The sequence below is a fragment of the Nannospalax galili genome, unplaced genomic scaffold (assembly GCF_000622305.1).
Source record: "Nannospalax galili isolate Female #2095 unplaced genomic scaffold, S.galili_v1.0 scaffold459, whole genome shotgun sequence".
NCBI classification, from domain to species: domain Eukaryota; kingdom Metazoa; phylum Chordata; class Mammalia; order Rodentia; family Spalacidae; genus Nannospalax; species Nannospalax galili.
Genome location: NW_008344211.1, coordinates 521,948 through 546,589, shown reverse-complemented (window position 1 = coordinate 546,589; position 24,642 = coordinate 521,948). Strand labels below are relative to the sequence as shown.

Sequence of the window (24,642 nt, the reverse complement as noted above, 5' to 3'; positions counted from 1 at the left end):
CCAGGATAGGTGGGGTTACAGGGAAACCCTGTCTCAAAAAGACAAAAAAGATACCTTGTAGGGAAGAGGCATGGGACCAAAAAAGGCCTGCTAGTCAGGTGTGGTGCATCAGTAGGGAGTTTGGGGGAACTGAACTTAGATAATGTTGAGGGTCAAGCTAGAGGAGCTGGAGGCAGTGGAGGGGTCCCAGAAGAGATAGTGAACTTGTTACTTCCCAAGACCAACTCTAGAGATGCTGGGCAGGAGGCAGGGGATCTGAGGCCCCACTTTGGTGCTGGTGGATGGGGACCAAGCCACTCTGGGTAGCCTGACTTTCAGGTTCCTCTTTCTCAGCCTGTGCCATCTTCGTGTCACCCAGTGACGGTGTCATGACATTCTGGCCAAACACTAGCTTTCTGCCCTCTGACCTCATCAAGGATGTTCCTCCCTGCTGGGCCCTCCATGGATTATTTCCACGATTTGGGCATCTTCCTAAAGGAATGAGCTTGCCGAAAGCAAGTCTGAAGGGCTGGAAGTGTCACTCTGTGGTGGAAGGCTTGTCTAGCACATACAAGACCCTGAATTCAATCGCCAACACTGCAAAATAGCCCATAAAACCAACAACAACAAAACTCAAAACAAAAAAAGCATATCTAAGAGGCTCCTGAGAGCAGGCCTCTCCCCTTCTCCCTAAAACTAGCCTGAACAAAGGTCCCTACATCAGAGAAGTCCTCCCAAAGACCAGCCTAAGGGAGCCCAGGTCCCCCAACCTCAAGCAGTACATCTACAAACCACCTCGACTCAGTAGCACTTCCTTGGTGAGAGTCAAAAGGGACCTGCTGGCTCATTGGGTGAAGTGTGTGTCAATTATCTGAGGCAGTGGCCATGGTGGGGAAGGAGCGTGCATCAAATAGAAGCGTGGTGAGGGACAATAACATGGGAAGGAGACAAGCAGCACCTATGGGCAGGACCCAAGCCAACTGTTCAGGTGTGGTTTCATGTGAGACCCAGCACAGGTGAGTCCAACTCAGGGAGCCAGGAGGCCAGTGAGGGGCTGGTTCCTTACCCATCCTTCATTCCTTTCCCTATAGGCAGTTGGTGAATAGGGGGCTAAGATGGTGCCTGGGAGGGACGGGGACCCGGGGCTGCTTGCTCTCAGCTGTGATAAAGATATCTGAGGAGGTATGGACTGGTCCCAGTATGGGGGCTTGGGAGGTATGGGAGGTATCTGCTCCTTGTCTGGTGCCAAGAAGACCCAGGTCATCAAATCAGGTGGTGACATCCAGAAGAATGGGAGCAAAGTGGGGTCAGTTGATGGCTTTGATGGCAAACACTTTCCTGGGGAAGGTTAGCTAATCACGGCCCAGGCACATGGCTTGGCCTTTCAGGGGCCCTGGGTACAGTCCAGCACATCTGAAAACAGGACCTGCCAGGCCTTTCATCTCCCCAGGGCAATCCCCTCCTGTCTGGCCGGCCCCATGCTGCCCCCTGTCAACTCTGTAACCCCAAGAGATTACAGAGAGACTTCTGGCACATATTTCTTGTTCCTGAACAGTGACCTACAGGAAGGCAGAGCTCACCTGTCACTGTGCCCTGAACTGCTGAGCCTTTTTGTCAGCGGGGCACCCTGTGAAGGGTTGGAAGCAGGCACAGTGGCCTGCCATGGTTTCGAAGATGCTAGCAGGAAACAGGAGCCTCCTGGATCTGAGACGGATCTTTATTACTCCTGGCACAGCAAGAAGCTGGGACCATGTGTCTGTTTCCCTTGTCCCCAAGCCCCATGGACACGGCCAGGTGGACACTATGCATACAGAGTGTGCTCATTGCAGTGAGGAACTGTGCGCTTAGCAAACTCCAAACTTTTATAATGGGCTGCAAACTCACATCCTGTCCTTTCCCTGGAGGAACAGCTAGGTGACACCCCACACAACTCTGCTTCTGCCCTGCGGGTGGCCTCCTGGCCAACCAGGCAGTTTGCTAAAACCAAGATCCTTGAAAAGACAGTCTGGAACAAACCTGCTGGCATCTGCTGGAATGTGACCCAGGGGAGGTCATCTCCGGGCAGCTTGAAAATCAGAAGAATCCAGGCCTTGGATGGCATCAGCCCCTTTGAGATGCTGTATCTCTAGACCCCATTTAGGGCCCGTTGCTTAAACCAGTCACCTGCAACAAAAAGCTTCCAAGGCACTTGCTACCCGCTGATCACCTCCAGCAGGTTCGTTCTGCCTCACCCACCGTTCACAGTGTGATGGAGCTAGTAAGCCAGAGTGAGGACAGAGCAGTTTTGTTCAAGGTTGAGCTGGAGTTCACCCCAGGATAATGTCACTTTTGCTCTTCTGCGTCTTGCCCACTTACAGGATTCACTTCCTGGTGCTCTTCAATAAACTGTAAGTTTATTGAAGTGTAAGTTCAGGAAGAGGCCTCACTTCGCCCCTAAGCTTTCACAGAGGCCTGTGGAAAGGCAGGAGCGGTAGGTAGATTGCAGACAACATGGGCTGCTGCTCTTCATCCAACCAACAACTTTCCAGAGTAAGGAGGTGTAGTTTAGCCCCCATGGTCCAAGAGCACATGTGCCCGTCTCTTGTGTCTTCACTGGTCCTGGCTCTGTGTGTGTGTATACAAATGGGCGTACAGTGGTGTCCCATCCAGGGTCGGACACCTTTGCTTACCACTTGGGTGTCCTCTCTTGTTTCTAGGGATTCTTTGTATCTTTGGGGGACTGACAGTTTGGTTGAGGGAGGCAGGGGCCGAGGTGTGGGTGAGGCCCATTCTCTTACCTACTCCGGAGCCAGCTGCCTTTTCATAAACCCTCATGTGGTTAGTTCCCGGGCCACTCCACTTTCTGCACCTGACTCCCTTAACCAGATATTTGCTAGTGTGTTTAACTTACTGACACCTCAGATAAAAGGTTCTGGGGTACCCATCCCTTGGACCTGCAAGGGGTTTGGAGAAGCACTGTAGCCAGGATACCCGCTCCACTTAGTTTAGCCCAGTGCTTACAGCTCCCAACTAAGCAATTCGCTAAAGCATCTGTTAATGTCTTACAGAGGTTGTGAGTGCAGTTCTGTGAAAATCCAGAGGGAAAAGCAAACTCTGGACTATCACTGGTAGTGTGGACAGAGAACCTCAAACTTACACACCACGTCACACCCTGACCCCCCCACGTCCCCTATATACACATAATCACATACTTTCCTGTACACATCTCTGCTCTGCCATAGCATGCATGTGCACACACACACACACACGCACACACATTCCCCCAACATACACAAACACATTTTCCCTCTAACATACCTGTCTCCCTTCACCACACATAGACACACACATCCCAACACACACACATCCCCTTAACATGCACATTCTCCATCCAATACATCTGCCTCCCTTTCAATACACACACACACACACACACACACACACACACACACACACACATGAACGTACATAATCTCCTATACAGGTACCAGAGCTCCCGCGTTGCTGCCCCGGAGCTGGGCAGTACATCCTTAAAATTTCCCTTGGACTCTTATCCCCTCTACAAAGTCTCTCTTTGTCCTTTGGGAATGAATCTCCATTTTTAGGCACTGAGATCCTTCAACAAATGGCGGGGGTCGGGGGGCACAGGGGGAGGAAATGGCAGCTGGGCATCCTTGGATTTACCCAGAAGCGCCCCCCAACCCCAGTTTTCTACTCCCCAAATTCAGACTACATTTTGCCTGGGCCTGGGGTTCTGTGGCCTCAGCCCTCCCCGCTCCACTGCTTGAGGCTGACTCTGCTGAGATCATTCCCGTGTTCAGCAACAGCTGGCTGAGCTTAATTAAGCCCCACAGTGCTGGTTCCACCTGGCGAGGAATTAACAACAACAACAAAACAGCAAACATCAGAGGAGGGGTTAGCTAGAGCCTCCAGCTTCTTCCAAAGGTGGGAGCAGGGCCGGGGAGTCCTAACCTGCCTCTCCTCTGTAGCCCCTAGATGTCTGCTGTCAACACTGGGTCCAGGGATGGCATCACTTGTCCAGGGATGGTGGGTGTTGGCCTGCTAGCACCTGTGTTCTTTGTGCTGGGCGGGCAACTGGTTGCTTCTTCCACAGGTGAGGAAACTCAGGCTGCAGCAGGTTACCAGCCCTCCACATGAGTCTACTGAGGACTGTTGTGCATCAGGCCCATGTAGCTGCCCAGTTCACAGGCATGTTTGTGGTCTTCAGGGTCCAGGCAGGTGCCACATGAGCAGAGACTGAGGCTCCCACACATGGTGAAGAGGAGAGCCACGGGTTTGCCTTGGAGAATGTGGATTCCTGCTTCGACGCCCCAATGTCCTGTCGGAGAAGTGAACGAAGGCAGCGTTGGCTGTCTCACCCCACTGAGAGTGCAGAGCAGCGTGCATTCAGTGTCTGATGGATTCCATTGTTCCCCAGTCTGTGCTCAGGGAGGGTCCTGAGCCTCCACCCTGCAGGGCTGGAGCTGAAGAAGGCTCCACAACCATAGATGCATTCATGGAGGACAGGGTTACCTGAGTCAGGTGGGGCAGGTGAGCAGATGCAGACTCCAGAGGTGGCTAGAGAAGAAGCCCCAGCTGGGGTTACTCCAGTTGGATGCTCTCTAGAGTGCCGACCTCAGACAGGCCAGAAGGTGTCAAGGCCCCCTGTGCACAAAGACTGGTTCTTCAGGAAATTTTATTACCTGTATGCATCTGCTTCCAAAGCAGACTTGAACAGTCTAACAAAAATGAAACAGCAGCTATAGGAACAGCAGTCAGTTGTCTAGGTCGCACTCCATTAAGCCCCAGGTCCTGCTCTGCACATCCTGGCACCTAAAGCAGAACAGAAACAAGGACTTGTTATTAGAGTTATATGTTTGGATTTTCAGTTTGGGGGTTTTTTCCTTTTTCAGAATGTTAGGAGAGATGGGTGTTTTGGTGGAAAGCTGTGGTCCCTGCTTGCTGATCTTGAGAAAACAGCCCAACCTGGCACGTTTCCTCTGGGTGGAGGAATAGCTCCACCTGCTCCCTGGGGCATTGGAAGGCCTGAGGGAGCTGCCTCAAAGGGGTGGGGTTGTGAGGGCCAGGGTCTTTCTGCTCCCTCATGTTCCTGGAGACAGGAGTGTGAGATCTCTTGGGGTCACATCCTCTCCTGGGGTCACCCTGCTTCTGTGTTTGTCTTGGTTTTTGAGGTTTGACCTGACATCATTAGTTCTACACTTTCTGGTGACTGTAGATGTGTAGTTTGGGTCTTTATTATTGGTGAGAACGGGTCCCTGCCTGGAGGAGTTCACGTGAACAAGCTAACAAGATGCCAAGTCCAGAGATGCAGGTGAACTGCCTGCCAAGCGCAGCTGTGGCTGACCCTTCGGCTCCCACTCTTCTCATGGGGGTTTGCTGTTCGCACCAAAGGCTCACAGAGGACACAGGGACTCAGGTTGCAGGAAGCCAGAATCTTCCCACAGATGAGGGCACTGAAGAGGAGCTCTCTCACGTCCTGTGTGACTTGGGTCTCTCTGACCCACCTGCCTCTCTAAACCAAGCCTGCCACAGACGCTGTGGGTCACAGGGACTCTAGGTGACTCAAGTCATCACCTTTGGTTTTAACTCTTTCCATGCTTTGTCAGCACAAGCTGATGATACATCCTTCCTGGAGCCAGCTGCCTCTGCTTTTTCTATGTGGGGCTTTTTCGTTCCAGATTCAGTTATTATTATTTTATGTATAGAATACATTGCTGACCCATGTCGTGCAATGCCCACGGAGGTCAGAAGAGGGTGTGGGATCCCCTGGAACTGGAGTTATGGTTGTTTGTTAGCCGTCATGTGGGTGCTGGGAATCGAAGCCAGGTCCTCTGCGAGAGCAGCCAGTGCTCTTAACTGCTGAGCCACCTCTCCAGTCTTGGATTCAGTTTTTATCTGATTCATTGTCTTCTCAGAATTTCTGTGTCTTCTTGTGTTAGTTTTGGTAACTTTTTTCTGTTCTAGTTTGCTTCTCCGTGGCTGTGTCAAAACACTCTGACCAATACCAACTTGGGAAGGAAAGGGTTAATTTGGCTTACATCTCCTACATCACAGTTCATCGTGGAGCCCAAGACAGGAACTCAGGGCAGTGACCTGGGGGCAGGAGCCAGAGCACAGGCCATGGAGGAATGCTGTTTACTGGCTTGCTCCTCTGGCCCATATACAATATAGGCCTACCTGCCCAGGGGTGGCACTGTCCAGAAGATGCCCCACAGATATGGCCAGTCCAGTGGAGGTAACTCACCAGTTGAGGCTCTCTCTACCCAGGTGTATCAAGTTGACAACTAAAACTATCCAGCACAATTGACCCTGTCAACTTGACACACAAACATATCACTATGCAACCATAACCTTTCCATTTCTTGTCCCCTGGATAAGACGTTAACAACATCACAACACAAGACAGTGTCTTTGGAGGACTATCTGACTCCTTTAGGTTAAATGTAGTGGAATAAATTTGACTATTTCCAGACTTCCCTTTTGTTTGTTTGCCTATGTTTTGATTGCTTTTTGTTTTTAGGTCTCCTGTAGTCCAAGCTGGCCCCAAACTCTTGGTAGCTGAGGATGACCTTGAACTCCTGATCCTCCTGCCTCACCCACGCAAGCACTGGGATCACAGCTGTGCACCACCAAACCCAGCTTCCACAGTTACCTTTTTAACGAACTGCCTTCATTCTTGATGCCGGCCATCTCTGTTCCTGTCTCTGTCTCTTTCCCTCTTTCTTTGAGGGAAAACCTGAAAATTCACCCATTTTATCAATCTTTTCAAAGAACTGACTTGCGTGTCTTTGCTTCTCTGGTTCATTTCCATGCTTCCTCACAACCTGCTTCTTGATGGCTGGACTCTTTTTTTCCTTCAAGATTTTCAAGGTTGAAACTTAGAACATTTATTTGAAGACTTTAGACTTCTAACAGCACTTAAAGCTGTAAATCTCACTCAAAGCACAGCTTTTAATATAGCCCACAATTTTTATTTTTTGGGGGGTTATGGGGGAATAGGATCCTACTCTGTAGCCCTATGGCTGGCCTGGAACTCGTTATATAGAACAGGTTGACCTAGAACTCACAGAGATCCACCTGCCTCTGCTTCCTAGGATTAAGGGTGTGCACTACTGCACCTGGCCTAGCCCACAAATTTTGATGTGTCATGTTTTTTATTATTATTTCTAATTTCCTTTTCAAGTTGTTATTTTACCCATGTATTATTTAGAATTCTATGGCTTAATTTTCAAATATTTAAGGGAATTTTACAAATACCCCCCCCTCCGCCGCCATGTCTTTTTGAGACAGGATTTCCCTGAAGCCCCAGCTGACTTGGAATTTACTATGTAAACCAGGCTGGTCTCAGTCTCAGAGATCTGCCTGCCTCTGTTCCTGAGTGCTGGGATTAAAAGCACTTGCCACCACACCCGGCTCCTGGCCTAGAACACACTATGTAGACGAGGGTGGCCTCAACACAGAGATCCACCTGCCTCTGTGTCCTGAGTGCTGGGATTAAAGACATGTTACTGTGCCAGGCCTCTCTGTCTCTGTCTGTCTCTGTCTCTGTCTCTCTCCCTCTCTGTCTCTCTGTCTCTGTCTCTGTCTCTCTCTCTCCCTCTCTGTCTCTCTCCCTCTGTCTCTGTCTCTGTCTCTGTCTCTCTCTCTCTCTCTCTCTTTCTCTCTCTCTCTCTGAAACAGGGTCTCCCTGTAGCCCCAGCATTCCTGAAACTCACTACGGAGACAAAGCTGATCTTATTTGCACAGAGATTCTCCTGCCTCTGCCTTCCAAGTGCTGGGATTAAAGGCGCGCGCCACCTCAGCCATCCTCAGATTTCTTAGTATAATTAATTTCTAGTTTGTGAGAGAACATATGCTGTATGATGTTAATCCTTTCATATTTATTGTCATGTTTTTTAAAAAAATTTTATGTGTATGTGTGTATTGCCTGCATGTAGGTAAGTGTACCCCTGTTGTGCAATGCTCGAGGAGGTCAGAAGTGATTGTCTGATCTCCTGGGACTGGAGTTACGGACAGCTGTTAGCTGCCACGTGGGTGCTGGGATTCGAACCCGGGTCTTCTGCAAGAACAACCATGTTCTTAACTGCTGAGCCATCTCTCCAGCCCCTATGAAGTCATGTTTTATGGTGAATGATCCAGGTACATTTGGGAAAATTCCTGGGTTCTGTTTTTGTCCAGTGAAAAGCTCTATTAATATCAGTTAGGTCCAGAGGGCCGACAGCGTTGCCTTTAGCTTCTCACCTCTCCCATTCCTCTTGTCCTTTCTCAAACTCACAGAGACCCACCTGCCTCTACCAAGTGCTGGGATTAAAGGTGTGTGCCACCACACCCCTTGTGGCTCGCCCCATGTTCTCTGTGCTCCTTGTCACACCCCTGTCCGGGACACATTTGCTTTTGTCTGAGGCTGCATCTTCAGCTTTGATTTTAGTGGCTTGGCTGTGATGTTCCAGATTTTCATGTCTTAGTGTTGCATGGCCTTCACTGATTTGCGTGCTGAACTGACCTGATCCTATGAAAGGAAATGGCACTGAGCTGCCTCTACCTCCCGTGCTTCATCTCCATCACGTTTTCCTGCTGCAGATGTCACACCTCCACCAGACCTTGTTACCTCTATCGGTTTCGAAGGTTTAGAAATGGGAAGAGGGCTTTACACCAGCACATTCTGGTTTTCTAGGGCTTCATTTCCCTCATGGGTCTGAGGTTCTCCCTGCCCTGAAGGACTTTGTGGTTCCTACATGGTTCCTACATGTCTATTGAGATGGTTTTTCTTGCGTTTTGTCTGAAAATGCTTCATTTCACTGATTACCGAAGGATTTTTTGTTTGTTTGTTTAAGGGTTAGTCAACACTTCACTGATTTGTGCCTTGATAGTTTTTATCCAATTTGGTTATTTTCCAGTTTTTATTTCTCCAAATGTTTCTTCTGCTGCGAGCTCTGTCTTTTCCTTCCAGATCTAAATCGTGTACTTGTGACACCACTTGATAGTGTCCACTGGCTGCAGGTTCTGTGCTGGCGATGTGTTTTGTTTGAGACAGGGTCTCCTGTAGCCCGAGGCTGGCCTTACGTAGCTGAGGATGACCTTGAACTTCTGATCCTCCTGTATCTACATTCTGAGAGCTGGGAATAAAGCCTCATTCACAGTGAAATGAATGCTTGGGATGGAACCCAGAGCTTCATGTTAAACAAACACTGAGACGTGTCCCCAGCCCTGTGTTGAGTTTTTAAAAGGTTTTTTAAAAAATGTGTGTGTGCTTAAATTTGGATTTTTTATGGACCCATCTTCATGTCCACTCTTATTTTTCAATCCAAATTGCTCCTCATTGCGGATCTCTGGTCTCAGACACTGTATTTTTCACTGGATTTAGCCTTAGATTCCCCCTGTGTTCCCCGTGTTGAGAGCCTCAGTCTCCTGACTTGTCTTCCTTTCAAATCTTCCTCTCCTAATTCCAGCATCTGGGTCCCCTCTGGGTCTGTCCTCTGAGCTGTCTTCTATAGGAGGGGTAGGTTCATTCCAGCCATGAAGCCTGATCTGGCAAAGCCATTCTGTGCCTTTTTAAAACAATTATTTGTTTGTTTATTATTTTTACTTTATGTATGTGAGTGTGTTGCCTGCATGTATGTGCACTCATGTTGTGCAATGCCGGGGAGGTTGGAAGTGGGTTTCCGAGTCCCCTGGAACTGGAGTTAAGATGGTTTGTAGCCGCCATGTGGGTGCTGGGAATTGAACCCGGGTCCTCCGCAAGAGCAGTCAGTGCTCTTAACCACTGAGCTATCTCTCCAGCCCCAGTTCTGTGCCTTTTAACAAGGTAGGCCTCAGCATTGCTTGTGCCGGGGCCAGCATAACCCTGTTCCCGAGAAGTGCCTTTCCAGGGCCGTCAGCAGGTCTCTGAGCTCTAGCTGTCTGGACTGAGCACCTGTCACCTCCACACCTTTGGTGACAGTTCCTGCAGGGCCTGTGCCTTCCCTCCTTTATCACATGTGGTTCCAGCCTCCTGAACACCAACTCTACTGAGCACTGAGCAGAGTCTGGAAGGTTTCTCCAGGCAGAAAGCTGGGTTGAGTGTGCTGTCTGTGCACTGCTGAAAACGGAGTTCCATGCTGTGGGCCACACTTTGATTGCTGTGTCAGACAGCTGAAGCAACTTGAGGGGGAGGAGTTGGTTTGACGCAGAGTTTCAGAGGTTTCAGCCCAAGTGATCCGGATTTATTGCTTTGGGCCTGGGGGAGGGGTTGTGGGGGAGGGTGGCTGGAGAGTGGGACAAAGGCTGTTCACCTCATGGCTGCCTCATTGCAGCTAGGAAGGTGGGGGTGGAGGAAGGGGAGAGAAGGAGAGGGAAGGAAAAGAGGGGAGGGGAAGGAAAGGGGGGGCTGGAGAGATGATGGCTCGGGTTAAGAGCACATGGCAGCTAACAACAGTCTGTAACTCCAGTGACACCCTCTTCTGGCCTCTGTGGACATTGTACAATATGGGTGCCCTTATGTACATGCACATAAAATACAAATAGATTTTATGGGGCTGGAGAGGTGTCTCAGTGGTTAGAGCACTGGCTGCCCTTGCAGAGGATTTGGGTTCAAATCCCAGCATGCACATGGCGGCTAACTACCATCCATAACTCCAGTTCCAGGGGATCTGACACCTTCTTCTGGCCTCCATGGGCATTACATAACACAGGTGCATTTACATACATGCAGGCAATACAGTCATACACATAAAATAAAAATAATAAAAATTAGATTAAAACCATTTTTCAAGAAAAGAGCAAAGAGAAGGGCAGATCCCAGGGAAGACTGTCCCTCAGGACACGCCCCCAGTGACCTCCTTCCTCCCACCTCCCAACAGTGCCATCATATTATGACTCTCTCAGTGGATTACCCACTGATTAAGGCAGAGCCTTCAGGATCCAGTTACCTCTCAATGATTGGACCCACAGCTGGGGACCAAGCCATCTATACATAAGCCTTGAAGGGGGACACTCCCCATCTAAACTACAGCATGCGGGTTCTGTGCAGTTAAGCAGCTGTCTTCAGCAGGAGCATGATTCCAATGTCCATTTTTCTTAGCCTGGAGCAGTTTCACCATCTCCCTCTGCAGCCTCCTGTCCTTCCCCCGTGAGGTGGTTCGGGTGGCATTCTGGTCCTATCATGGCCTTCCTCATCCCTCTAGACTCCATTCATACACTGTGTCATCAAGTACATTTTGGGGGCTCTGCAGGGGAGGAGCCTCACTCTGAGCCCGTGACAGCCCTGCAGGTGCCTTAGAGGGTGGCACCGCCTGACCTGAATGTCGAGGCTTTTTCACTGTACTTTCTGCGTCTCTTGGTGGCATTGGCACATGGTGTCTAGACATATGGGGTTGGGTGATAGCGTCTCTTCCTAGTCCCTGATGACCCTTTACTGGACAGCTGGACATATAGACCATCAGGATGAGGGTCTTTGGCTGCCAGAGCCTCAGAAATGGATTAGGAGGGCTGGGAAGTGTGTCTCTGCTCTGGGATTTATTTAGTATTGAACAAAATGCTCTCAAACATTAGCCACGGTTCAGCCCCAGGACTGAGATAAATGCTCTGCCCTGGAAAAGGTAAGGGATGCAGAGAAACAGACAAGTGATGTCTACAAGGGGGTCTGTGTGGTACAAGCTTGGGCTTCCTCGCCCCACCTGGCAGAGGCCTGGACATCCTCCTGGGGAACACCAAGCAGGATTGCGAATCTCCAGGTAGAGGGTTGGGATGGAAGGCATGTGGAAGGGCTGTGAGGTCCCCACAGGCTGGTGTTCAGGTGTACCTCAAGAGCACAAGGGATGAGGGTCTGAGGGATCAGGGCCTAGAGTGCTGTCACAGGAGAATGGGTGCGATCACACGGGACTGAGGAGTGACAGGCAGCTTCAAGTCAGGCAGTATGTTCAGACGCGCCGCTGCAGCCACTGTCAGGTGGCTGGACTATGGGGAGGAGGACCTGCGTGGCAGGGGAACCCACAGGGGCTCTTCCAGTGATGGCAAGAAAGAATGACAAGCTTAGGGCACGCAGACCCACTCCTGTGGTGCCGATCTGCCATCCCCAAGCAGGAACCAAAGTGGAGAGCACTGGCCTTCACTAGTCACAGGGAACCCCTGCTGCGTGCAAGCACTCTCTGTGCAAGCACTGAATGTGAATGGTGGATGTTTGGCTCTCCTTAGATGCCCAAGGAGGCTGAGGCTCATGAGGGAGGAGCTGTGCCCACCTAGCTTCACAAGATGCACACAAGGTCCAGACCTAGAGCCTATGCCTGACTGCAGCCAAGTGGCCTGATGCTGGCTATCTCTGTTGTTCACCTGTCAGGCAGGGCTGAGCATGGATGTACAGGTCCACACAGGTCCATACATGTGCACAGGCACACTCATGTTCACTGTGAGAGTGGCATGCTCACAGGAGGTGGAAAGTTATGCCGAGATTCTGTGCACCCCTCACCCCCCAGCTTTGGGGAAACAGCGATGTCTCCGGCCACAGGCGCCATGGCTGCCTGACTCCCAGCTGCTCTCCTTACCTCTCTTGCCCCCGTGCCCTCTCACTACCATCCTGTCTTCCTGTAGGAACAAAGAGGCCCCCGCAGCCCACCAGGTGCCTCCTTCTGCCTCCCTCCTGCCTTTCCTTCCCTTCCTCTCTGTCCCCCTCTCTGTTCCTCTCCCCCTCCCCCATCATTTCTCTTCCTTGAAGGGCAAGAGAAATGGAAATTGAGATCTTCTCTCTGCAATAATTATTGAAAAGTTCAGTACAGAGACAGACAGCGATGCTGTGAGCAGGCAAGCAGGGGAGGGACATTAAGATGCATGCACACAGCTTGCCTTGCAACAGATGTTGGCATAATTAGAGAGGAAAAAATTATGAAATTAATTTGTGGTTCAATGTAAATTTCAGCGATGGGGGGAAGCTGGGCTCTAGTCACCTCATGTGAGTGCAGACACACGGCACAGGCATATACACGTAGCTGACATGCCTACACGCACACATAAGCACATATATGCACATGTGTATACACTGGAATACGCACACACATCCTAGCTTTCCAGGGAGTGGTAATTGTTAAGCCTCTCCAGGGGCATGAACAACAGGGAGGAAGAGAGCGGAAGGTTGGTTCATCCTCTTAGAAGCTCAGTCACTGAGAAGGCTCGGAGATGGTGCCCGTCCCCCACAACAGCATGGGGACTTGGCGGGAACAGCAGATAGTGGAGTGGCTTAGGTCTGGGCTCACATCCTCAGGTGTCTCAAGAGCCCGAGTGTAACACTCATCTCTACCTAGAATGCACACAGAACTGGAACCTGGAGCCTGGGCCTTACCAACTTGCTCCCCACTTGTGCATGACCTGACTTGGGCCCTGGCTGTCAGCTACACACAGATCAGAAAGGAGAGGGAGACCACTCTGGGGACAATCAAGCTGCCAGGGAGCAGTTAGCACCCTGTGGCAAAGATGGGGCAGGGTAGGTCATGGGCCTGAGGACCAGAGTGTGCCCTGGAGGGTGGGTGCCCAGCCAAGGTGTGTGTTTGGAGACAGCAGAAAGGGGCATTTTGTGAAGCTAGCCTCCCACCCAGCACCACCTGCTCCTCCCACTACCAGCCTCCAGCAAGCCTGCAGGGGTTCCCGGGCAAGTGGACATGCAGAGGCAAACATCACCCACTTCCTGGAGGCCACACACAGGCACTCCTGCCAGGCCGGACATAGCTCCTTTCCTCTGTCCCAGTAGCCAGGTGACCCATTCATGCTCAATTTCTCTATCTACTCAGTGATGGCTGGACCTGGGCTCTCCATCTGTTACCCTGGACAGCTAGGCATGGGCTGCTTGTCTGTTACCCTGCGCTGCTCACAGGAGGCATCTCTGGAAGCCTCTCTTTTGCACTGGCCTTCACACATAAGCTCCCATGAACCTCCTTCTGCCTCCCTTCCCAGCTCTTTCCTGGGATAGGACAATGTCAACTCACCCTGCCTTTGTGTACACGCAGCCCCATCTCCCAAACTTCAGTGTTCTGGGAAATCACCCATCACACCATAGCACCCCAACTCCAGTCACAGTCCCCACCCCTCCTGCTCCATGGTGAGTCCTCCCCTAACCTCCCTCCCTTACTCTACCTGTTCAATATATCCATCGCCATCTGTTCCTCTCCCACGTCCTTCGGCTTGGAGGGCACGATGTTGTTGCTGAGTCCTCACCCCGAGGGCTACAACCATGTGGACTGTGGAACGGCCCCTCTCACTGGCGTGCCCTCGAGTTCCTTTTCCCTGGTAACTACGCCTTCCAGAGCCCCAGACACAAGGTGCCCTGCACAGGACAGATGGAATTCTCTAGTCCAATCAGGCCTATGATTCCTCTCCCTGTGTCCTCCCAGAGCTGCTTACCCTGATGTACCTTTCACAGTTGGCTTTCAGCCTCCCTCCTCCAGGAAGCCCTCCCTGACCTCCCTCTGCAGAGCCACATTATTTAGTGCCCCCTTATCACTGAGATTTGTGCCTGCTGGTGCCACCTTCCTCCGTGACGTCTGCAGGGTGCACAGTAGGCAGGTCAGACCCTCCTGAGAGTTGTTACTGACACTGGATGTTCTGTTGATCAATCTAGATCCAAGGAAGTTGAGGATATACGAGCGACTGAGTCAAGGCTGTTCAGAGTAGCAACCATACACTTAAGGCGGGTGGTGGTGGGCACTGTCCCCTGTGCCGCACTGGTGGTTCTGCCAGACAACTGAGACCAATGTTGTGTCCACATGGTGGTCTAGATAGTAGAGACACCTGGCACAACCTGGAATGGGGGTTATTTATTTATTTATTTATTTTTAAATATTTTATTTGTGAGTCAAGGCTGTTCAGAGTAGCAACCATACACTTAAGGCGGGTGGTGGTGGGCACTGTCCCCTGTGCCGCACTGGTGGTTCTGCCAGACAACTGAGACCAATGTTGTGTCCACATGGTGGTCTAGATAGTAGAGACACCTGGCACAACCTGGAATGGGGGTTATTTATTTATTTATTTATTTTTAAATATTTTATTTGTTATTACGGAACCTTACCTACCCACAGCTCAGGGATCATTGCAAAAGAGGAGACGGAAAGATTGTAAGAGCCAGGGCTGGTTCTTGATTACAGGGAAGTAGAGGCTTCCAGGCCACTGGAGGCTTGCTCATGTGAGCTTGTGGCAGTGGTGGTATCAAGTGCAGGACCCATGTCAGCTCAACGAAACAAAGGCCCAAAGGGGAGGTGAAAAATAGATGGCAGGCCAGAACTAGATAGAGAACTGTTTGAGACTGATTGCTGCTGGGTGAGGGAGAGTATGACTTACATATGATCATGTGATGGGCTGATTAGACTCCAGTGGACACGTTTACACTGAAGGACATTTGGGTACAAACACCTGAATGAATAGGACTCAGCATGTACAGCAGAGTACAGAGGGTTAGGTGGGGGGTATAGGGGGAGGCATGGATGGGGGAGGGCATCTAGATTTGAGTGGGAAATGTATGAAATTTTAAAAACCCAATAAAAACAAAAATATTTTATTTTAATTTTTAAAATACTGTATTTTTTTTATTTTATGTGTTGAGTGTATTGCCTGCATGTATGTGAGTGCACCTGTGTCGTGCAATGCCTGAGGAGGACAGAAGAGGGCATTGGATCCCCTGGAACTGCAGTTACGGACAGTTGTTAGCTGCCATGTGGGTGCTGGAATTCAAACCCAGGTCTTCTGCAAGAACAGTCAGTGTTCTTAACTGCTGAGCCATCTCTCCAGCCCCGGGTTATTTTTTATTACGTGTGTGTGTGTGTGTGTGTGTGTGTGTGTGTGTGTGTACACGCCCCTGCATGTACATGGCGGTCAGAAGACGGCTCTTGGAAGTCAGTTCTCTCCTTCCACTATCTAGGTAGGTCCCAGAGATCAACCTCAGATCATCAGATTTGGCAGCAAGCACCTTTACCCTATGGAACCAGGATTTAAAGGTGGCCTGGGGCACATGCAAGGTGTTGAAAGAGATATCACTTCCCAGTGATATGTACAGGACTGTGGGACTGTGGGTGCTCAAGCCTGCACTTGATTCCAGATGAGTGATCCCAGTGACCTGTGGCCTGCTACCTCTAGGTTACGGGAGGACCTGCTTACAGGACTGAACTGGTGGCGTCTGGTTCTCTCCAAGGTGCTGAAACAAGTGCTGTGTTTGAAGGAGTTGTGCCAGATGCTGGGGCCTGGGAACTCCACCTGGCTTCCCCTTGCCCCATCCCTGCCCAGTGAGATGAAGACTGACACCTTTCTGTCAAAAGGGTGAGGACAGGAGGTTCAGTGGGGACAGAGCACAGGCCTTGGGGGTGACAGCCCTTATCCTTGCACTCTGTGTGTCCTGGCCAGAGTCATGTCTTGAAGTCTCAGATTCCCTATTTCCTTCCTGGCCAGGTACAGTGTCGCCCACCCTCCTGTATGATACAGATCTGGGCTCAGGCCACTGGCCCCACCAGGGTGGAGGGGGTCCCTGTTTGATGCTGTCTTCTTCTTGTTCTGGGTTCTAGTTCTTTGTTTCAAACCCTCTAATCTTACGCCCTTATTTATAGCCTAAATAAGGGGTAGAAGAGGAATCCGAGACTGGGTGAGTCTGCATGGCCCTTGGAGGGACCCTCTATATGTAAGTGTGCAAGCTTCACACTGGAGACAGTGTGAGTGGGTGTCTGCAACCAGCTAGAGTGTATACAGTGAGCATGCTGGGAGGATATGGCCAGCAGTCACAGGTTGGCGTGTGACCTGCCCTAGGGACAGCATGTACAGCTTGTGCCCCATGTTGGCATGATGTGTAGACATGTGTGTTCCAGGGGTTGTTCCCGACAGCTCCCACCCAATCCCCTCCTCAGCTCATTAAGGCTCTCCCATTATTCTGACATTTGTGCACATCACGTACCGGCAAAAAGTAATTTACTTAGAAGAAATTAAAAGTTCATTTTAATTGAGCGCACACTGCAGTATGCAAATGCGCACATTATGTACACTGATGCAGAGACAAAGCCATCATCAGCGCTTAACCCTCTGCATGCTGGGCTCCTCAGCTCCATGAGGGCTCCAGGCCCTGGAGGAACCTCCCTGTTCCCCAAGCAGGATGGATCAACCATGCCTGTAATCCTCTGAAATTTCTAGATGTGAACACTACCTGTGTACTGAATCTGGGGACAAGATGGCAGGCTTAACCCTCTCAGGTCCAGTCCACAGCCTTGAGTGATATGGCCTTAACCAGGCCCCCAGGCATGCAAGGCAGGCCCAGTACCACTATGCAGGCTACCCCTGAGCCTGACTCATGGGTAGGTCCTTGCTACAGAGGAGGCTCTTCCCCACAGTGAGTCTTGCTCCTGCCTTGCATCACGTCTAATATTCCTTCCCAAGGAAGGAGGATTTGCAAGGTGCATGATCTATGGTGGGTCCTGATGTCCACTGTGGGTTTGGTCCCCTGTGAGAAGAAGGACCCCAACCCCACCACTTCCCCAGGAACCAAGTATTTCTCAGAAGCCCAAAAGCAGATATATAGGTGATGGTCCCACTACAGGCTGGTCTCCTCCTTGAGTTTGGGGTTCAGTATACACCATGTGGCAGAGCCTGGTGCATCCTACCCACTCTCTGCACTTCATAGCCCTGAAGGTTCAGAGAAGTCAGCAGCTGCCACACATCCTGGAAAGGTTTCAAAAGATAAGGTTGGAGCCTGACCTAGCTCCTGGAGTCTAGACCCCATACTTAAGGACAGAGACATTAGGAAGAAGGGAGAGACACACTGGGCCTTTCTAGACCCTCTTGGGCCTTCCCAAGGGTTTTTTGTTCCTGTCCAGGAGAAAAGCATCAAGTAAGCCAAAAAGTATCCATCAGGGGCATCCAACCTGGGCCCCTGGTGGGGCCCCATGCCAGGAGTCTCAGCAGAGGCAAAGGCCAATGGCGGGAGTCCTGGCTGTGTGCCTGGATCTTTGGGGTCTCCTTATCCCATCTATGGATGGGCAGTGCTTGGCCCCTACAGGTTTCTGTGTGGCACAGCCCAGGCAGCAAGTGGCTATTGTGAGTCTCTGCCTTATGGCTTTTCCCTCTGTCCTTTCTCTCTCCTCTTTGGTCCTTGTGTATCGTGTGGCAGGAAACACCTGTTCAACCCAGTCAGCCCACTCTAGGACAGTGTGGAGGGCCAACTCCCACCTGGTCTGCCTGAGAGAATAGACTGGTCTGGGAGCAGGACTCCCCTGCTGGGGCTGAGGCTGGTCCCTGGGATGCTGTTTTCACGTTGGATTTTCACTACCTGTCAGACCTGGGATTTTTAATGACAGGGAAGTGAAGCTGCTTCACAGATGTGAGATGACAGCCAGCTGCAGGAGGCAGACAAATTACCTCCAGACCCAGCCCACAACGCCCACACATCCACACAAAGGGAGCCCGCCTGCCTCACTTGGATGAACAGGGACAGCAGGGGGCCAGAGCAAGCTGTTCTTGCTTCCCCAGGGCTCCTGCCTGCCTACAGGGCAGCACCTGCCCTTGTGTGCTATAGGGCAGCCTGGCCACAGCTTTCCTGCCCCAGCAGCCTTCAGCCTCCACATGCAGCGGAACTTCTTCCAGCCATAGCCCTGTCTCCTGACCAAGGATCAGGGTTCTATTAGCCACCCACCTCACAGGTCCCTGAAAAACACCCCAGGAGCAGAGGGAAAGGAGCTTGCGTCACTATAGACCTCAGGGACCTAAGGTTCTAAAGAGGAGGAAACTCAGGGAGGGAGACCCAGAGGAGGAGGAAGGCAGAGGGAGGGAGTGTCAGGGAGGGAAACGGACCCAAGAAGGGAGGGAGAGAGGCCCAGAAAGGATGGCTGGTACCCAGCTTCTCTCAGCTGGGCTTGGCTAGCTGTGAGGTGAGAACTCTGTTCCCTGCCCTGGAGCTCTCAGGCCCAAGATGGGTGAGGACTCCAGCCAGAAGGTCCACAATGGGAATCTGGATTATGGGCCTGTAGTGGCCTAGAAATTTGTGTCTATGCAGGAGGCCCCAGGAGGCAGGGGAAGAGGGAGGTGGCCCTTGGTTCAGGCAAAGTGGATGCAGGATGAAGGTGGTCTGTTCTTCCCACTACCTGATGGAGCAACAATTGTGACTTCGCAAGTGGAGTTGACGCCACACCTGTTCCATGAAGTACCTTCCTCTCTGGATAGGGGGGTAGCTGAGTCTGCCTCTGTGACCTCCAAGCTCTGGGGTATGCTTCTCAGGTCCTCCAATCCTATTAGAGATCCTTACTGCATAAGACCCCACATACACACACCGGGTTCTTCTGAGGGACTAAAAGAGATGAGTAGGGCTATACTACTCTGCAGATAGCTATGTGGCCTTGGGTGAGTTACTGAACCCTTCTCTGCCTTTTTCCCTCCTCTGTCAAGGGCACATCTCTTAGCTAAGCTAAGCTGAGCTACCAAAGGGCCTGCCTCCAGCCCTCAAGGAGTCTGTGGGCCCAGGAGCCCAGCTGGGTTGGGGGGGACCAAGGATTCATCTTGTTCTGAGTCCATGCACAGGGACCAGGTGTATCTTCAGCACCTGCTCCTGCCTCCTGCGTGACCCTGTCAGCGTGGGGTCCTAGCAGCCCCTCACTTATAGCCAGCTCCATCACAGCCGATCCATGCACAGGGACCAGGTGTATCTTCAGCACCTGCTCCTGCCTCCTGCGCGACCCTGTCAGCGTGGGGTCCTAGCAGCCCCTCACTTATAGCCAGCTCCGTCACAGCCGGCAGTTTCCTGGTGCTAGATCCCATTGTGCCCTTGAGTTCTACTGGCTGCCTCTACTCTGCCCTGTCCCAAACCAGCGTCTAGGCTCTCTGGCACAGTTGTGTTTCAGGGAATTCCGATCACCTGTGCTCCATTGACAGCCAAGTCCCTTGAATCAAAGCCCTGGCTCTGCAGCTCCTAGAATGACAATGTACTTGCAGTCATTCGCCTCGTCTGCTGAGTGTGTGCATCAGCGCTAAGGGGAGCTGGTCTCACTGAGCATGTGCCAGGTGTCAGCGCAGTACAGGGCCCTTTGGAGTTCACCCTGGGCTGCATTGACGATATGGACTAATGCTGGGTGAGAAGCATTCCACGCAGGTCACAGATGGTCAGCAGCTTACCTCTTGGCCTATGTGGTAAACTGCACGGGGTCCAGGTTCGCCTAGAAAGGGCCACAGCTTGAGGGCATCTCAGTGCTCATCCACTCCAGGTGCCTCTATGAACTCCTGTCAGATCACAGGAGAAGCTGTTTTGATGATTGGTGATGTTTGCTGTGACTAGAGATGAGACCAGGCCTCAGGCTACAGATGAAGGCACTGAGGTCCAGAGAGAAGATACCAAGCCACTGCATACCTGACCTGGCCAGGACTTTCTCTGCAGAGGTCACCTCAGATCCTTTCGGTCAACACTCTTGCCTCTCCCAGCATCCTGATTCCTGCTCTCAGCCCTCTGCCTTCTGCCCCCATGGGTGCTTAGGATCCTCACAGGCCTCTGACTTTTTGATGGGCCTTAACTGGCCCCCAACAAAGCCTCCCAGAAATAAGGAACTAAGTATCATGGGACTCTTGTCCAGTGCTTGGAGCCGATCCCAAAGCTTGATCCTACCTAGGGAGTCAAGTACAACACACACCATCACTTCTCCAGTGTGGAACTACAGTCTCGGTGAGAAGTAGAGCTTCCCATATCATTGCTATTCACTGCACTTTTTCCAAGTGACTCCTGGGTGTCCCTAGGTAACACACCGGCTCAGGGTGACCCAGCTGTTTTCAGAGCATACACTTGAGTTCATCACCCAGTTCTGTCCTGAAGCCTCACAAGCCTTCAAACACAATAAGGACAAATGCCCCCCCATGTATCAGTGTGCCCCCCAGCTCCATCAACTGGAGAATCATCCTTATCCTTGGAGACCCAGGGCAGGTGCCACTCCTCAGGGAAGCCTGCCTTGACTCTCCAGATAGGATGCTTGCTCCAGAGGATTCTGGGGGCTATTTGCAGAATCTTACCCACTACTGGTCACTGCTGTGAGGGGGGTTGTCCTGTGGAGAGAGCAGCATAGGTAGGGAAGCCATAGGCCTGCCATCTGCGACACACCTAGCACTGTATTAACTGACCCCAGATGTGGAGTGCAGTGAAAGATTATGGAACAAATAAACAAATAGATAAAGGCAATAGAGTGGCTAAGGGACCCAGATGACTGACTCCTGAAGGTTGTAGGTGAAGGTCAGCTGAAGAGAGATACCTGAGGTCATCAGTGGGTCGCCCCACGTGGCCCTGTAAAGCCAGAGACAGCTAGCTGAACCCAGGGGTATGTGCAAAGGCGCCTTGGAGTGGCCACAGTGGAATGTAGATGGGCTGAGTTGAATGTGCTGGGACCCTAGGGAGGGCTAGCCGCACCCCCCCCACACCCTTCCTGAGGCTCCAGGTGGAGAGTAGAAAGAGTTAAGTCCTCTGTGAGCAACTGCGAGAAGAAAGTGGTAAACAATTTTTCTCTCCCTCGGCTAAATTAATATGCAAATTCCTAAGCCCCCTCCACTGGCGTCCCCTGCCTTGAAATTAGCGAGGTAGAATGCTCAGGCTAATTATGCATTCAAACGAGCAGGCTGCGTTCTTGCGGCGCTAAGAGGATGCGGAAAATGATTGTGAGAAGATGGAATTGACATTCGAGCGGGTCCTTCTGGGACATCTGGAACCGCTCTCGCGTGCATAGCAGATGTAACCAGGCGGTGACCGTCAGCCACCCCTGGCCTGGGAGGGGGTTCAGGGGCCAGGGGCTGCTCTGTACTCTTGCTCCAGGGAAAGGGAGAGCAGAGACCATGAATAGCCGTCAGCTCTCCAATTCCCCACCAGCTAAACCCTTTATTCCTGCCCAGACAAACAAGACACCCCCTTCCAGGACCTCCATAGTGCTGGTACCCACAGCCAGCACCACAGGCCGAATGCTGGGGATAGCCCTATCAGCAGCAGCCAGAGCTGCAAGGCGGCATGATATGTCTCTCAAGCCCTTTCAGGCAGAGACCTGGAGGTCACTGAGGAACTCTGTGCAGGGTGGGAGATGATGGCTGAGCATGTGGGACCCACCCTGCAACCTTTCTCAGCCACAGCACCCACCATCCAGATGTTTGATGTGTTGCCACTGTAGGTAAAGTTCTTTGAAGTAGAATTTCTAAGAAAAAAAAAACAGGAGTTTGAACAACAGAACAGAACAGATAATCCAGGGTGCTTGATGCCAAGGACTGATGGGAAGGCTAGGAGAGTCAGGCTTAGGAGCCCTGACCCTTCAGAGAGTTGAAGATGGGTCTGGACATTCTTCCTTATGTGTACTGATGAAGCCCGCCCTCCTCACCTGTCAGTCACAGCCTCCCAGCCCATCTTTCTGCTGTGCAGAGGCAGCACATTGTCCCTTCTTTTTTTCTTCTTTTTGTCCTTTTGAAGCTGGGTCTCCCTGTAGCCCCAGCTGGCCTGGAACTTGCTGTGTAGACCAGGCTGGCCTCGAACTCACAAAGAGTCACGCACCTCTGTCTCCCAAGTGCCGGGACTAAAGGTGTGAGCCACTATACCCAGCTTGCCCCTTCTTTTTTAAAGATAAATTTATTATTTTTATGTATATGAGTGTTTTGCCTGCATGTATGTAAGTACACTTATGTCATGCAATGCCCGTGGAGGTCAGAAAGGGTGTCAGATCTCCTGGAACTGGAGTTATGGACAGTTGTTAGCCACAATGTGGATTTTGGGAACCGACTTGGGTCCTCTGCAAGAGTTGCCAGTGCTCTTAACCACTGAGCCGTCTCTCCAGCCCCCACACTGTCCATTTTTGTCTTGGTTTTTCTCATCATGGCACTGTGTATTGGCATAGCCAGAACAGCAGCTCTGTCTCAGTGAACTGACTTTTGGCCCTGGCTGGACTGACCTCTTGAGTCCAAGGTGTGGTCTCTTCCCAGCACTTCCTGGCTGCTTTTCTTGAGAAGTTTCATGGTGGCTCTTTGATTCATGTGAAGCCTAGATGTTTATCATTCTGAGAGTCCGAGCGTGCCCTTTGTCTTTGTCTTTATGTTCCTGAAGGACAGTGTTGCCTGGTAATCTCAGCAGCAACCACGATGCCAGGCCTTTATCTTAACATGCTGAAAGATCTGTCAATTAGGAAGCTGGTTAAAGAACTGATAAGGCCTGTCCCCTTCCTACCTGTCCAGGGAGAATAGCCAAGATTTCTAAAATCAGAAGGGACAAGACAACAAGCGAATGTCTGCCTTCCCCCTGCCCCCAGCCAGGTAGCGACAGGCTGCCCCTGTTCTGTTGGATACACTTTTGTGTAGCTGTAGAAAAAGATATTTTCTGAAATGTTAGCGCAGCATTATGGGAGGTCCTTGAAAGACTCAGGCTATAATTCAAATCCACTTATATCACAAGCAGTGTCACCACTATAATGGCCGCTAGTGTTATCACCACTACTACTATGGCAGCAGCAACAGTACCACCACCGTCACCATCATCACCAACACCATCATCACCTTCGCCATGACTATCGCTATATCTCCAACATGAGCATCATCACTACCAGTATCATCACCGTAATCACCATCATCACCTTCATCACCATCATCGACATCACCACCATCATCATCATCATAATACCTACTTTGCACAAGATGTTGTACAACTTACATTGTCACATCAAATCTTCACTCACACACACTGTTGTTGTCTTCTGTGTACAGATTAATAAATTGGCATTGCTAACTAGTGACAGGGACCAAACTGCTAGATCTTTCTAACACTGACACCCCAGGTTAAAAGCTTGATGTTTTACTTCTCATCCCTCAGAGCCATGCCTTCCAGTGAGAGGATGAAGACCAGAGCAGCGTGCCTCCCAACTGGAGGCTGCCGCTTTTCTGTCTGGCACCAGGACCAGCAGTAGGCTCAAGTCACAGCCTGAAGGTTTTGGTTATCAGAGTAACTAAGAATGATTTCTCTGATCAGAGATGTCCTCACTTTTGTCAGAATGTGTGAGGAAGGCCAGAGGCAGCTGGATGAGGGAGGGAGTCAGACCCAGCCAGAAAGCCTTACAGTACAACCTGGCACAGAGACCCTTTTCAGGAGGCAGGCTGAGGTCTCAGGACTACCCAGGGCCTACAAGATGTTCCAGAACTTGGTTAGAAAGGAATACTGGCCTCCTCCCAACTCCCCTACCTAATGCTGTGTGGGGACTAGGCTCTGAGGGGTGGTGGCCAGTCACAGGTCCTGGATCCAGGACTGTGGCTGAGAAAACCACATCCTTTGTTGCCCTGTTTCCCTACTTATACTATTGGAGTGTTGAACTAAATACTTTAAAGTTCTATGATTCTAAATGCAGGTTTCTGTTGGCTCGTTTACCCATTGGTCCATCACTCCAGAAGTGTTCGTGGGAAGCCTCAGGTGTTTGGCACCGGTCTCCAAAGCAGAATCATACCTTGGGTCCCCAAGAGAAGATATATATTCCAGAATGACCTTCCCACCGACAGAGGAGTGGCCAGCAGGGACCTATAGCCAAAGCAAGACCAACACTGTGAGAAAAAGACAGGCCCCAGAGTGCTGAATAGCACAGGCAAGCGAGAATGCCCTCCCTCTTTCCACCTGTCCCCTTCCTACCTGCCCAGGGAGAATAGCCAAGATTTCTAAAATCAGAAGGGACAAGACAGCAAGTGAATGTCCTGCCC

The 24,642-nt window shown here is 51.2% G+C and overlaps 1 long non-coding RNA gene across 2 annotated transcripts in view; it reads right to left on the bottom strand.

Moving 5' to 3' along the window:
- Positions 1–1,677: 1,677 nt before the first annotated feature.
- Positions 1,678–24,642, bottom strand: part of LOC103739999 — a 29,715-nt gene continuing 6,750 nt past the window's right edge. Inside the window, exons 1-2 of one of the 2 annotated variants that reach the window (XR_607530.1) lie at positions 14,077–14,729; positions 1,678–4,791 (exon numbers count right to left, since the gene is read on the bottom strand). This is a non-coding gene — a long non-coding RNA (uncharacterized LOC103739999). Of the gene's footprint in view, positions 4,792–14,076; positions 14,730–24,642 lie in introns of those variants that run through there. The other variant, XR_607529.1, reaches the window with a different exon arrangement.